The sequence below is a fragment of the Passer domesticus genome, chromosome 15 (genome assembly GCF_036417665.1).
Source record: "Passer domesticus isolate bPasDom1 chromosome 15, bPasDom1.hap1, whole genome shotgun sequence".
NCBI classification, from domain to species: Eukaryota; Metazoa; Chordata; class Aves; order Passeriformes; family Passeridae; genus Passer; species Passer domesticus.
This window is the reverse complement of record NC_087488.1, coordinates 12,677,074-12,688,729: the sequence shown is the minus strand read 5'-3', so window position 1 is coordinate 12,688,729 and position 11,656 is coordinate 12,677,074. Positions and strand designations below refer to the sequence as shown.

The following is an 11,656-nucleotide window of genomic DNA, read 5'->3' as shown; positions in this document are numbered from 1 at the left end:
CCCAGCAAAAGGACAAGTGACAACAACCTCAAGCTGAAATGGGAAATGGAACAAGGGTGCTGTCAATTATGAGTATTTTTCTTTGTAGTGCTGGAGCAGGGTGAAGAAGCTTTGGGAACTTGAGTGTTAGAGACACTCAAAACTTGCCCAGGCAAGGCTCTGAGCAGCCCCATCTATTAAATTAGCCCTGCTTTAAGCAGCAGGTTGCACTACAGTGACCTCCAGAGGTCTTTTCCAGCCTATTGTTTTCTAGTATTGTGTGGAATGTGTGGAATTGAGGTTTGTCTCTGAAATCTCAGCGGTGTGTTGTCACAGCAGCAGTGACATGTTGACATAGTGGAGTGAATGCTATAAAGCTGGAGCTTTAAATGTGGACATTTAACATTTATGGGAATTAACCTTTCAGGACTCTATGTGCCTATTTTTGAATTACTGGGAAAGGAGATGAAACATCCATGAATGCTGCTTTCCCTCTTCTCTGTGGGGTGCTGAGTTAAGGCTGAATGGTGCTTTGTTTTGCCAGGTACCCCCTCCTACCCTGTTAGTGTGATGTCTGTTTTAAAAGTATGCTTCACATTCATGTATTGTCCATACAGTGCTTTCAGAAAAGTCAAGGCTAACATTAAAGACAGAGTCATTTTTATTTTCTCTTTAATAAGGTCCAGTGGTGTGCAAGTGGGTTACAATCTGACTGTAATGAAAAGCTAATCACCAGCCTTCTCCACCCTCTGGGATCCCAGGAGGTTACTGGAACAGCACACTGCCCCAGTTTCTCTTCCTCATGTGTGTGATGATTGCATTTTGTAGTTTTGTCTGGTGTTTTAAGCATGGCTCTTGATAAGCCAGTTTGATAGCTGGCTGCTATGTCTAGGAGCAGCATTTGACAGATGACTTCAGAGGGGGGAAAGCAACTTAAGTAGCTTAATAGGATTTAGCTCTGTCTACACTGTCCTGCCAGAGCACGTTATAAACCACTTTAGTGGGATTCCTTCTTTAAATATAGCCATGACATAAGTGCAGGCAGAACCTCTAAGAGAACTCTGGGAACTTTCCTGAAAAATCAATCTCTGTGGTTCAGAAGAATTGCTGAATGAACGAATATCAGTGCAGGAACTCGAGGAATCCCACCAGCACTGATCTCATGAGCAGGATAAAAGGATCTCTGAAGGCAGGCTGTGTGTGTATTAAATTACCTATAAAATGCATTGATTTCTAGTGAATATGATGTGTGTATCATGGGAAAGCAAAGCAACTAATGAAAAATCCTATTAGGACACAGTGGGGCAAACACCTCCTCCTTTTAACTGATGTAACCTCTATTACAGCCAAACAGCCCTGTGTCCTAAGAATTCCCAAACTTGGTTGTGTAGAGGAAGCTAAAAGTGAGGTGTGTTTGTCTTTAAATAGTTGATATAAACCAAGTGCTCTAAATTTTTTTCGGCCAGTGGTCCATGACAGCTTTCAGCTTTGCAGGCAAACCCTGAGAGTTAAACAGCTTTGAAACAGTTGAAAGGAGACAGATTCCCCTCTTCCCCCAGTCCCGTGGGGAAATGGAGAAACTGCAAGAAGAGCTGCTCAGAAGCAGAGCCACGGGGTGAGATTGATGCCCTCTGTGGATGTGTGGTGGGCCATCAGACTTGCCTTGTAATTGCCAGGGGTTTAATTGCCAGGGGTTTAATCTATGAGAGCATCTGCTGTTAGCTGTGCCCCTGCTCGCTCAGGAATGGCATCCAGGAGGTGAATTTAAAAAGTGTGTGCTCCCCTTTTATCAGGAGGATGCTGGGGAGCAGAAGCAGAGGGGCGAGGCAGTGACCACTCAGCAGAACGCTGCTCTTGAGGGGGAGCTTGACTCTGGCTGCTGAGAGGAGCATCTGCAGCTCTGCTCTGCTGGTGGGAAGAGCTGCAAAGAAAACCCCCTATTCAGATTGCATTTCCCTTCAGGGCAGCAGCCTGAGGAGGCCCTAATCCCGTCTCACATTTGGCCAGGAGCCTGCAGGAGGCCTTTCTTAGCTCCCCAGCTCCCTTGCACAGGCTGAGCAGAAGTGGTTAATGACGCTCCCAGTGTTGTCAGTGGTGCAGAAACACGGGCTCCAGCTGTGACTGTGGTGGGTCTTGGCTGGCTTGGGTGGTTTTTTTTAATCTGCTTCCTCTGTTAGTCCCTCTATGGTATTTTTTTTTTTTCATGGGTTTGAAGGTTCTCAATAGTGAGTATTGGTAGTCTTTGTCCCTGAGGGGTGTTTTTTGAGAGCTTTTTTTCTTCTGTAAAGAAAGAAAAGGAAAAAAGGCAACTCAACCCCAAAATAAAACTAAAGAAGAGTTGAAATTGAAATGTTTCCTGCGCATGAAGGAGCCTCTTTTGTGGGAAGGAAAGGTGCAGTTTTAAGTTGAAGGAAGATATTTCCTCCCTTTCTTTCCCCTGTTGTTTTAAAAAATTATTTCTTTTTTGAACTCTGACTATAGTAGTCTTGAGAGAGGCAGTTTGGAGCGAATTTATGGTGGGAAGCGTGGCACCTGTTTGTCTCTGGCAGTTAAAAGGCACATTTGCATTGTTTGTGCAAGGAGGTCAGTGGGACCCAGAGTCAATAGATGGGTCAGAGGTCTCTGTTCTCCCTTCCCCAGCTCCCAGAAGCTGTCCCTATGGGATATTGCCCCTTCCCAGCTCTTCACAGCCTCTCCACATGACCAGCACACTGCATTGAGGCTGACTTCAAATACAAATTATTTTAAGGAAGATGTCATGTGGGCTGCTGGCTGTAGCACAGTGGGCCATGACTTTCTGAAGATGTAGGGCAGTGTGCCTTTGATTTTGTTCTTTGTCCCTCCCAGAGGTCACTCCTCGGGGCAGCCAGACCAGGGTGTTTGCTAATGCAACCAGGAGTGCTGTTTCTCTCACCCTGTAGTAGGCTTACAGTGCATTATAAAGTTTTTGCTGTGTAAACAGCCTTTTGACCTGCTTCACTTGTGTAGACAAATGTCACGAAGCTGGATAGGGTAAATATTATGGAAACTCAGTGCTCTGTTGTTTTCCTGTTGGTTATTTTCATGTTCCAAAACTTCTCACTCCTTATGCTGAGACTTGACTTCAGGTTGCAAACTGAGTACAAACTGGATGTGGATCTCCCTGTCAAAGACACCTGAGTACACTAAAATGACCCATTGCCATCACTGACACATAAATGCAGAAGCCCAATTATTGCTGCTTACCTTCCTGTCCATTCAGTGCTAATAAAAGCAGTTTATGAAGCCATTTGCAGTGGATTTGTAATCTTGGTTAGAAAGTACCTCTTTTCCTTCTAGTTAATTTAATTTTTTTTAAACTCTGCTGCCTTCAAATGCCAGTGTGTGCTAGAGCTTCTCACTTAGACATTTTCCTAATAGCTGCAGTTTAGAAAAAGACCTCTTCATTGTGCTAATGATATGGAACAAGTTGTATACATTAAAAAAAAAAGCAACATTAAGTTGCCTTTCAAGTCTAACATTAGAAACAATGTGATGTTAAGAGTTTCCATTCCAATTTGGATTCTCTCTCTGTTATTCTGTATAACTTTTGTGGTTCAGTGCAGCAAATGTTATGCTCGAGTTTATAGCATGCAGCTGTAGATGCTCAGCGCCAAAACTCTCAAGACATAAATGGGATTAAAATAGTGCCTGAAGACAAACCAGCACGTTCAAAATAATGCAAAATAATGGCAGAAGGGAGCAGAACCACAAATCTGCAGTGGTCATGCTCATGGAAACCCTGCATTTCCTGCTGATGGCATGGGCTAACACTGTTGATGGGTTGGGCAAAGTTTCCACCACTGGGACAAGGATTTGTTTTCTGTTCCACTTTGGGGTGGCTCTGCTCATTTCCGTGCTCCTTCCTCTCCCTCCCCAGTGCCTTGTTTATCCTCTCCCTGATAGAAATGGCAAAATACTGGTGACTGGTGTGTGCAGCTTGCAGTGACCTCTCTGCCAGGACATCAGAGCTGAGGATTTGGCTCAGTGTCTTCAAACTCCATAGTGGCTGATCAGTTCAGATTTGGTTGTCTGGTTTAAGAAGAGATGATTAAGAAGATCAAGAAGTTGCTGTAAGCCTAAATACTGCATTTAATCTGAACTGGTGCCATGTCTCCTGGAAAGGACAAGGTTTGGGTTCTGCAGAACAGGAGACTTGTAGATGATGCCTGTAATTACCTCTAGTGGAAGGCCCAATCTTTGTGGAGAATTCTTAAATTCACAGGGGCAGGATGAACACTTGGGTTTGAAACCCAAATCTAATAAGGAACAGCAATAGCTGAAGAACAGCTAACGTGGAGTAAAGCACAAACTCTGTACAGCTGGGGCCTTGGAAGAAAATCCTTGAGGCTGCTGTCTGTGCCAAAGCATGAATGGCCATCATAGATTTTAAAAAAAACAGTGTCCCAGTACTTGGCTTGATAAAGTGTAAGGACAGGCACTTAGGAGAGATCATGTTTTTCCCCTCTAAATGAAGTGTATTGTCTCTGAGAGTGCACATTGTAGGAGGGGGAAGGGAAAAAAGGATGGAAATTGGATTAAATCACTGGGCTTCAGGCCTAAGCATTTCCTGCTCTTTTTCTTTTTTTTTTTTTTTTTATTTTTAAAGACACCAGTGCTGCCTCACTCACGTGCTGGGCTCTGCAGCTGTGCCCAGCTCCCTGCCTGCAGGCAGTGCCACGTCTTTCCTTCAGGGAGTTCCAGGACTGCAGGAGCAAAGCTGAGCTCCTGCTGGAGGCTGGGGATGGGGAATTGTCTTGGTGTGGGAATTTATACAGCACTTGAGCACCAGCCAGGTCATACAGGCAGTGCTTGCTTAGCCCTGAGCAGTAGGAGCATTAAATTCATACTTCCTTTATAGCAGGGGGTTTCTTTCCATTTTCCATTTTGCTGGAAAATTGCCTTGTGAGGAGCCTGTGTTTTAAGGCATTAATGGATGAAACAGTTTTCTAACCAAGGAAGTCAAGTGGCTTCTAAAAGACCTCAAGGAGAGGAGCTGCTGTTGGGTGGGAATGTGTGAGCTAATCTGCTGTGGGAAAGGAATGTCTGATGGAGTTGTGTGGGTCTGCCCTGGGTGAGCTGGGCAAGCTGAGTGGTGCAGGATATCTGCCAAATTCCTCCAGCTACCCTTTTGGTGCCCTTCACCTCAATATCCAAAAAAAAATATCTGATTCTTGCCTTTTAACAAAATTAACTAATGGCTCTAACTTTGTCCAGCTGGGAATACTAGGAAGAAATAACCTTCTGAAGCTGAAGACCTGTTCCCAGGAGGATTCCTTACACATTTTGCTGGTCTGAGATTTGGGGCAAAGACCTGCAAAAGCACTGATGCATCCATGGTGGTGTGGATTTTTTAGAGTCCTGCAAGGGAATTTGCAGAATCCCCAGAAAGGAAATCCGCCTTTTCAGCGAGAATGCTCATTTGACAAGCTGCCAGTTCTGAGCTAAGCCTCATTTAATAAAGATTTAGTCTGTGGGGACCTGTCAGTGGAAACTGAGTTTGGTGAGAGTGTCTCATTCTTTTCATTGCTGTAGTGCACAGAGGCTTTCAGCCAGCACTGTGGAGAAACTGGGATAAGAACATCCAGTTGAGGGGACCCTCTTACCTTAGGGAACATTTCCTTGCTGTGTGAGATGGAGATTGCTGAGTTGGTAACAACTAAGGGAATAAATGCATTGTTATTTGACTTCAACCCAACAGGACTGCAGTGTTTACTGCTGATTAGCACAGCTTAGATCTGCATTCATGGGCAAGAAAAAATATCCAACCCAATTGTTAGGCAAATCCTTTCTAGTCTGTGCTTTCCATCTCTCTTTGGTGTGTGATCTGAGCTGCTCTGATGAATTCTAGCACCTGCCCCATGTAACCTGTGGCAGCTGAGGTGTGCAGACATACCTGAGCTATCTCTTATTCAGCCTCAGCTCTCAAAACCCTCGCAGTGATTCTGTTGAGCTGGTTGCTGCAATGAGCCAAGGATCAGCAAGCTGTGTCTTTTTGGCCTCCACACTGCTGGCTTCTCTGAATTGGACCAAATATAAAGGCAGAGTTGAAAGTCTTTAATTATGAAATAAGAGGTCACAATGTTAGTATGGAGGAAATGATGATGAATCTTTAATCAAGCTAGCAATCACTCAACTTGTTCTTAGTTGTTGCTTACACTTGAGAAATTAATCTGAATTAACTGTAGGAATAAATTCAAAACAGATTAGTTGAACCACTTTAAATGCACTAAAGTGAACTAAACTACACTGAATTAAGACCATTCTAGTTAAACTACATTAAAACACTGTGTGAACACTCATTTGTAATTAAAGTGGCTTTAGTTCACAGCTCTAATACCAATTAACTATATAATGCCTGGCCCTATGTAGAGAGCTTTGCAGTGTTGGGAAACTGGCCTGCTCATTTAACCAGCTTGGGAAATGGAATTGAGTGATGGAGTCGTGCTAACACAGGTTTCAGCTGCAGGTCTGTTTTTATTCCAATGTGTCTGCTGTATTGTCTTAAGGTGTTTAAAATAAAAAAAAAAAAGGAAAAAAAGCATGAGACAATCCTTGGCATTTCCTGCTTTCTGGAAAGGAAAGCCAATAGCCAAAAAAAGCTGAAGGCAAAGTGTTGGCCTATATTTCTTGCTCCAGTGTGGACTTGCCCTAAATATATCTGTAATCTGCACTCCCTTACCAGTGTGCTTGCTGTGGGAGATGTCTGTAGAAGGGGATGAGACCGTGGAACCTGTTCTGTTTCCATGGAGCTCTTCCCCGTTGCAGAGGGATCCCTCATGGAAGAGAATTCATCCCAGCACCGTGGGAAAAGCCCCTTCCAGAGCACATTTCCTGCCCAGCTTTGCTCCTGCACAGTGCTGAGCAGTAATTGGCCTGGGAAGGCCTGTCCCTGTGAGGAGATAGGGATGCTTTGGGGCTGACATCAGCAGTGCTTTCCACATCCTCCCCCACCTTCCACTGGCCAGTCCTGGCTGGCTGTGTTCCCCACCCCTCTGGAGGGGCTGTGGGATGAGTGACATCCCAAGACACTCAAGTACCTCAACAATCACCTCGTACAGCATTTTTTTAAGTACTGAAAATCAAGTCTCTGAACGCACAGTGTGTTCAGAACAGGTTGATGAGGAGGTCAGGGTGTTCCTCGTGTTGCCAGCATTAAAAAAAAAAGTTTAAAAACCAAGTTAGCTTGGTAGAACATAACTGCTTATCATCTGTGAGTACATAAGCTTTTTAGAGAGATGTCCTGGAGTCTGGAAGGAAGGAAAAAAAAAAAGCAGTGTAGGAAGTGGTGTAGGCATGACACTATCCCACAGCAGTTTCTTTTCTTGCTAAGATGACTTCCGTCCTTCATGGAATAAATAGAGATGAGTGCTCCTTTGGCAGCAGCCCAGGTTGCTTCATTTGTTCTTCTGGGTGAACGTTTTTCTCTTCCCACACTCCTTTAACCTCTTCTCTCTGTTTTATTATCACTATCTCAAGTCACTGCATGGAAATACAGAAAGAATACTAGCTGCAGATTCAATGGAAAGCTTTCTTTTGGCAAAAGCTAACTTTAAGGTAAACCATTCTCAATCTGGCAGTGATTAAGGCAGCTGTGTTCTTGAGGTGCTCGAAAGCTGTAGCTCTTTTTTTTTTCTGTAGGCTGAAATCATGAAGTTTTAAGATAAAATACCTTTAAAATCATTGATGGAAAATTAAAAATGAAACTGCAGTGTTTCTCAGGAACCACCTGAAGGCTTCAGCTTTGCTCTCAAGTTTCTTAAGGAGTTTTGGTAGACTTTCCAGCTGGCAGTAAAATAGCAATCATCTATTCCACGTGAAGAGCTTCTCACTATTCCTTGCTGCTGTTACTGCAGTTAGGGTTTAAAGAGTGGGGTAATTGGAAGTTGGATAAATTGAGATTGGTAAAACTTGTACCTGATAAACACCTGGATTGTTTTGAGCCCTTTGTTAAACCTATTCTGCTGCCAGGACATTTTGTGACAAATACTTTCCACGGCAGAGGGGACGTGGTCATGTGAAGAAGAGTCACTAAGCCAACACTTCTCTGTAAAGTCATGTGATGAGCAAACAACATTTAATGCAGTGGTAAACCTTGACATTTAACATGAAAGCAACCCAGAGTTTGCCTCCTGCACTGTGGTGCCTTGTGGCTTTATTTAGACTTTCCCCTTTATAAGGAAATAAATACCTCTTGCACATCCCTTTTGTGTTCTTATGTACATCTCCTTTCTTTGTGACTTCATCTGTTGGATGGGATGAGATATTCCTCCCTAAAGTGCAGTTTCAGCAGCTAAAATTAGCCTTGCAGGACCACAGTCCATAGATATATTTGGATAACAGTGTGGATCACCCTTTGGAATTTGCAAGCTGAAAGTGGCTGTTTGATATGGGGAATTTTCATCCAGCAGACACGGCTGTATCTTGGTTTATTTGATCCCCAGTAACATAAGGCAAGGTTTTGGAGAGCAGGGATTGAACAAACTGAAGGTTGATCTGCATGTGAGTTTTTAGGAATGATACCAACACCATACCCATGGGAGGCCCAACCAGCCCCTGGTGGCTTTGTGGAGGATGTGTTTGCTGTGCTTTGTGTTTCTCCTTTCTCTCCCTGAGGCTCTAAATGTTTTCTGTCCTTTTTTTGGCTTCATACTCCCATGCAGGTGGTAAGTACCGCAGATCCTGGCAGCCACACTGGAGCTGGGAAGGCTGTTAGCATTGCAGCACCACCCCTGCCCAGCACCGAGGGCTTTCAGCTTCCCTGGTGCCTCTCCAAGCCAGCAGTGCTCCTGTGGTCACTTCCCTGTGCACAGCTTTTATTTTGGAAGTGCTTCCTGACACTGTAGCTTTGTCTCCTGCCAGTCTGGGGGTACCACTTGGATTCACTCTCATTTTCAGGGACTGCTCTGTCTCCACTTCTGCCATTAGTGTCAGTGCAGTGGTAAAATGCTGTTCCTCCAAGTTGTCTCCATTTTCCTGTGAGGGCAGTTCATGCATCATTTGCTATAAAGGTTCTGATAGCTCAGCAAATGTTCGAAGACAAATTGATGCTCTTTTGTGGCAAAAGGCCCAGTGCATAATTTTACATTTACTTGGGATAATGTGGCCTTGGATAACCGAGTCCCAGATTTGCTGGTGCAGGATAGAATGTCTAAGGGTTTATCCGGCCTCAACCCCCCTTTTTTAAATACTGTCATTTAATCCTGACAAGCAGGCAGAGGAATATCTTTGGTTGTGACCAGGCTTTCACTGCCTGCCAGTTCCTGGGTCCTAAACTGACTCATCAGTCAGAAAGATTAATAACTGCTCTGCTGGATGATTTCACTTGTCATGGCACATATCCATTAATGGAAAACAAATATTCTCTGGAAAATTGAATGCAGATTGTGGTATAGTGGCCAGCCAAGTCCTTTTGGCCAGATGCAAATTTAAAGCATGTATTAAGTGTCCCTTCAAAGCAAGGACTTCAGGTTGCTTGCTAGCTGGCAATCTAATATCCATTTTTCCTTTTTTTAAGATTTTTTTAAAGTATTTCCTTTTATTTCCTTTCAATGGGGGCGGTTCCTCTACATCTGGAGCTGCAGTGTGGATTTTTTGCTGATAGAAGGGTTGCTGGGAGGATGTTTTCAGCTGAGTTTGTCTTCCCAGCAGTAATGCCTTTTAGCGTGTGCAGGAGGGTTTGAGGGTGTGAAGAAAGAAGTGCAGGCGAGCGGGGCAGGAAAGCTTTGCCTTACAGCAGCCTGACATGTTTAAAAAATAAAGAATACCCCAGAGGAGCTTTGGTATGCCAAGTGTGTTAGTTAAATTAGCATGGAGTGCTCGTTTGTGGCAAGGCTTCAGGAGTGGGGGACGCGGGGCTCGCAGCGCAGCTCCCCTCTCGGAGGCCCCTTTCTGCTCAGCAGCTCCAGCAGAGCTCACAGCATCTGGAGGAAGCATGGGAAAGGGGGATTGGGCTTGTTCCCTTCCTCCCCCACTCCTGGGAGAGATCCCAGAGCTCACTTTGCACAGCAGGGCTGAGTTTCTGCTCCTTGGTTTGGGGGAGCAGCACCTGGGAGCTGCCCCCGTGCCAGGGCGCTCGGTGGGATTTTGGGAGGGTTTGTAAGGCTGGGAAGCCAAGAGCAAGGGGCTGTGTGGGGTATCTGTGCTGCAGCACTTGGTTTAGCTGGTGTGCACCTCGTTATGTGTGGCTGATGTGCCTTGGCTGGGAAGGACCTTTTCTGGCTTGTTTGCCAGGATAATCACTGAGCAGGAGTACCCATGGAGCAGAGCAAGGGAAAGAGGGGAAAGAAAAGCCTGAAAGAGCAAGTTCCTACCAGATCCCCTTAGAAACAATCACCAGTTGTGAAAGTTCTTTAATCTCAGCATTCTTTGTTGTAGTCCTTTTGATCAGAAGGAAGTTATTGTTTCAATCAGGAGGAAGCACATAAGTGTTCTTTAAGGAATTTCTGCACGGGGAGGAAAAGAGATACTGGTTTGAAAACCCAAGCCTTTGTTCTAGGTTAGCTGATACAGATCTATGTCTGAATTCCCAATATTGGGGCAGCAGCAAGTGACTTGGACTCTTTCCAGATATTTAAATAATTTCTAGTAAGTTGGCATTTGTCACCAGTAACAAGGATTTATCAAAAAAACCTTCTGGATAAAATTTCATCCTTTTGCTTAATTCATGCAGGTGGGAAAATGTGGCTAGATATGGTGTTGGAATGGATTTATTTTTTTTTTAATTTAATTTTATTTAACAGAATTGGTTTGCATTTTTGGATTTCAGGCAGGATTTTGCAAATAAAAATAAATTGGAAGGGAGTTAAACACTTACAACTTCCCTTTCCTCCCAGGAACATGACTAGAAATAGGTATAATTCACACTAACTCAATTTGTGACTGCTTCAAGTGTGTCTGTAGCATCCACATTTGTTGTACCTATATATGTGGATGGTATATGGAGGGCTTTAGTATTTATTCTATGTCTACCTTGAACGGAAGCATTGCATGGAGATTCATTTTTTAAAAAAATTAATCTCATGCATGTATAATAAATTCCACCCCCTTTCAAACCCACTCATGCACTTGGATTTCTAATGAATAAGCCTGCATATTTATTCATGAAGATTAAAAAACTGTACAGATAGAGGCAGCTGGCTGCACTATTTTTTTTTTTGTTATTATTTTTGTTCTCTAAATCTGCTGACCTGTGATCAGTAGTAAAGAGAAAACCCTCTGATTAACTTAGGCTGTTTGCAGAATGGGACAGACAAAATGGCTCAGCTCTTTACTGCTGAGGTACAGAACGTGGTTTCGTTGAGTGGGATGGACAGAGGGGAGGAAGCAAGACAAAAAAAATTCACTTCTTTATATTTTAAAAATGTACTAAGCACACAAAATGACTTGTTGGCAAGGTATGCCTTGGTAGGTATGTGCCACCACATTTCTCCTCACAGAGAAAAGCAAGGCAGTCTTCCCAAGAATATTTCTGGGATTCACATTCACTGAACCTCAGAGAATGATCAAAACAATTCTTACCTCATTTGCTGTGCCTGTGTTTGTGCAAAAGTTGAATGCAATATTGAGATTATTTACCCAGAGTGATGGTGTTTTGCTTCCTTGGCCTGTCAGGGCCAATGTTTGTGTGTGTGTGTCAGGACTGTCGGCTGACAGTCAC

At 43.9% G+C, this 11,656-nt stretch overlaps 1 protein-coding gene across 3 annotated transcripts in view; it reads left to right on the top strand.

The window, feature by feature from the left end:
* TTYH3 (tweety family member 3) overlaps positions 1–11,656 on the top strand; it is a 75,304-nt gene that overhangs the window by 25,946 nt on the left and 37,702 nt on the right. The window lies entirely within an intron of this gene.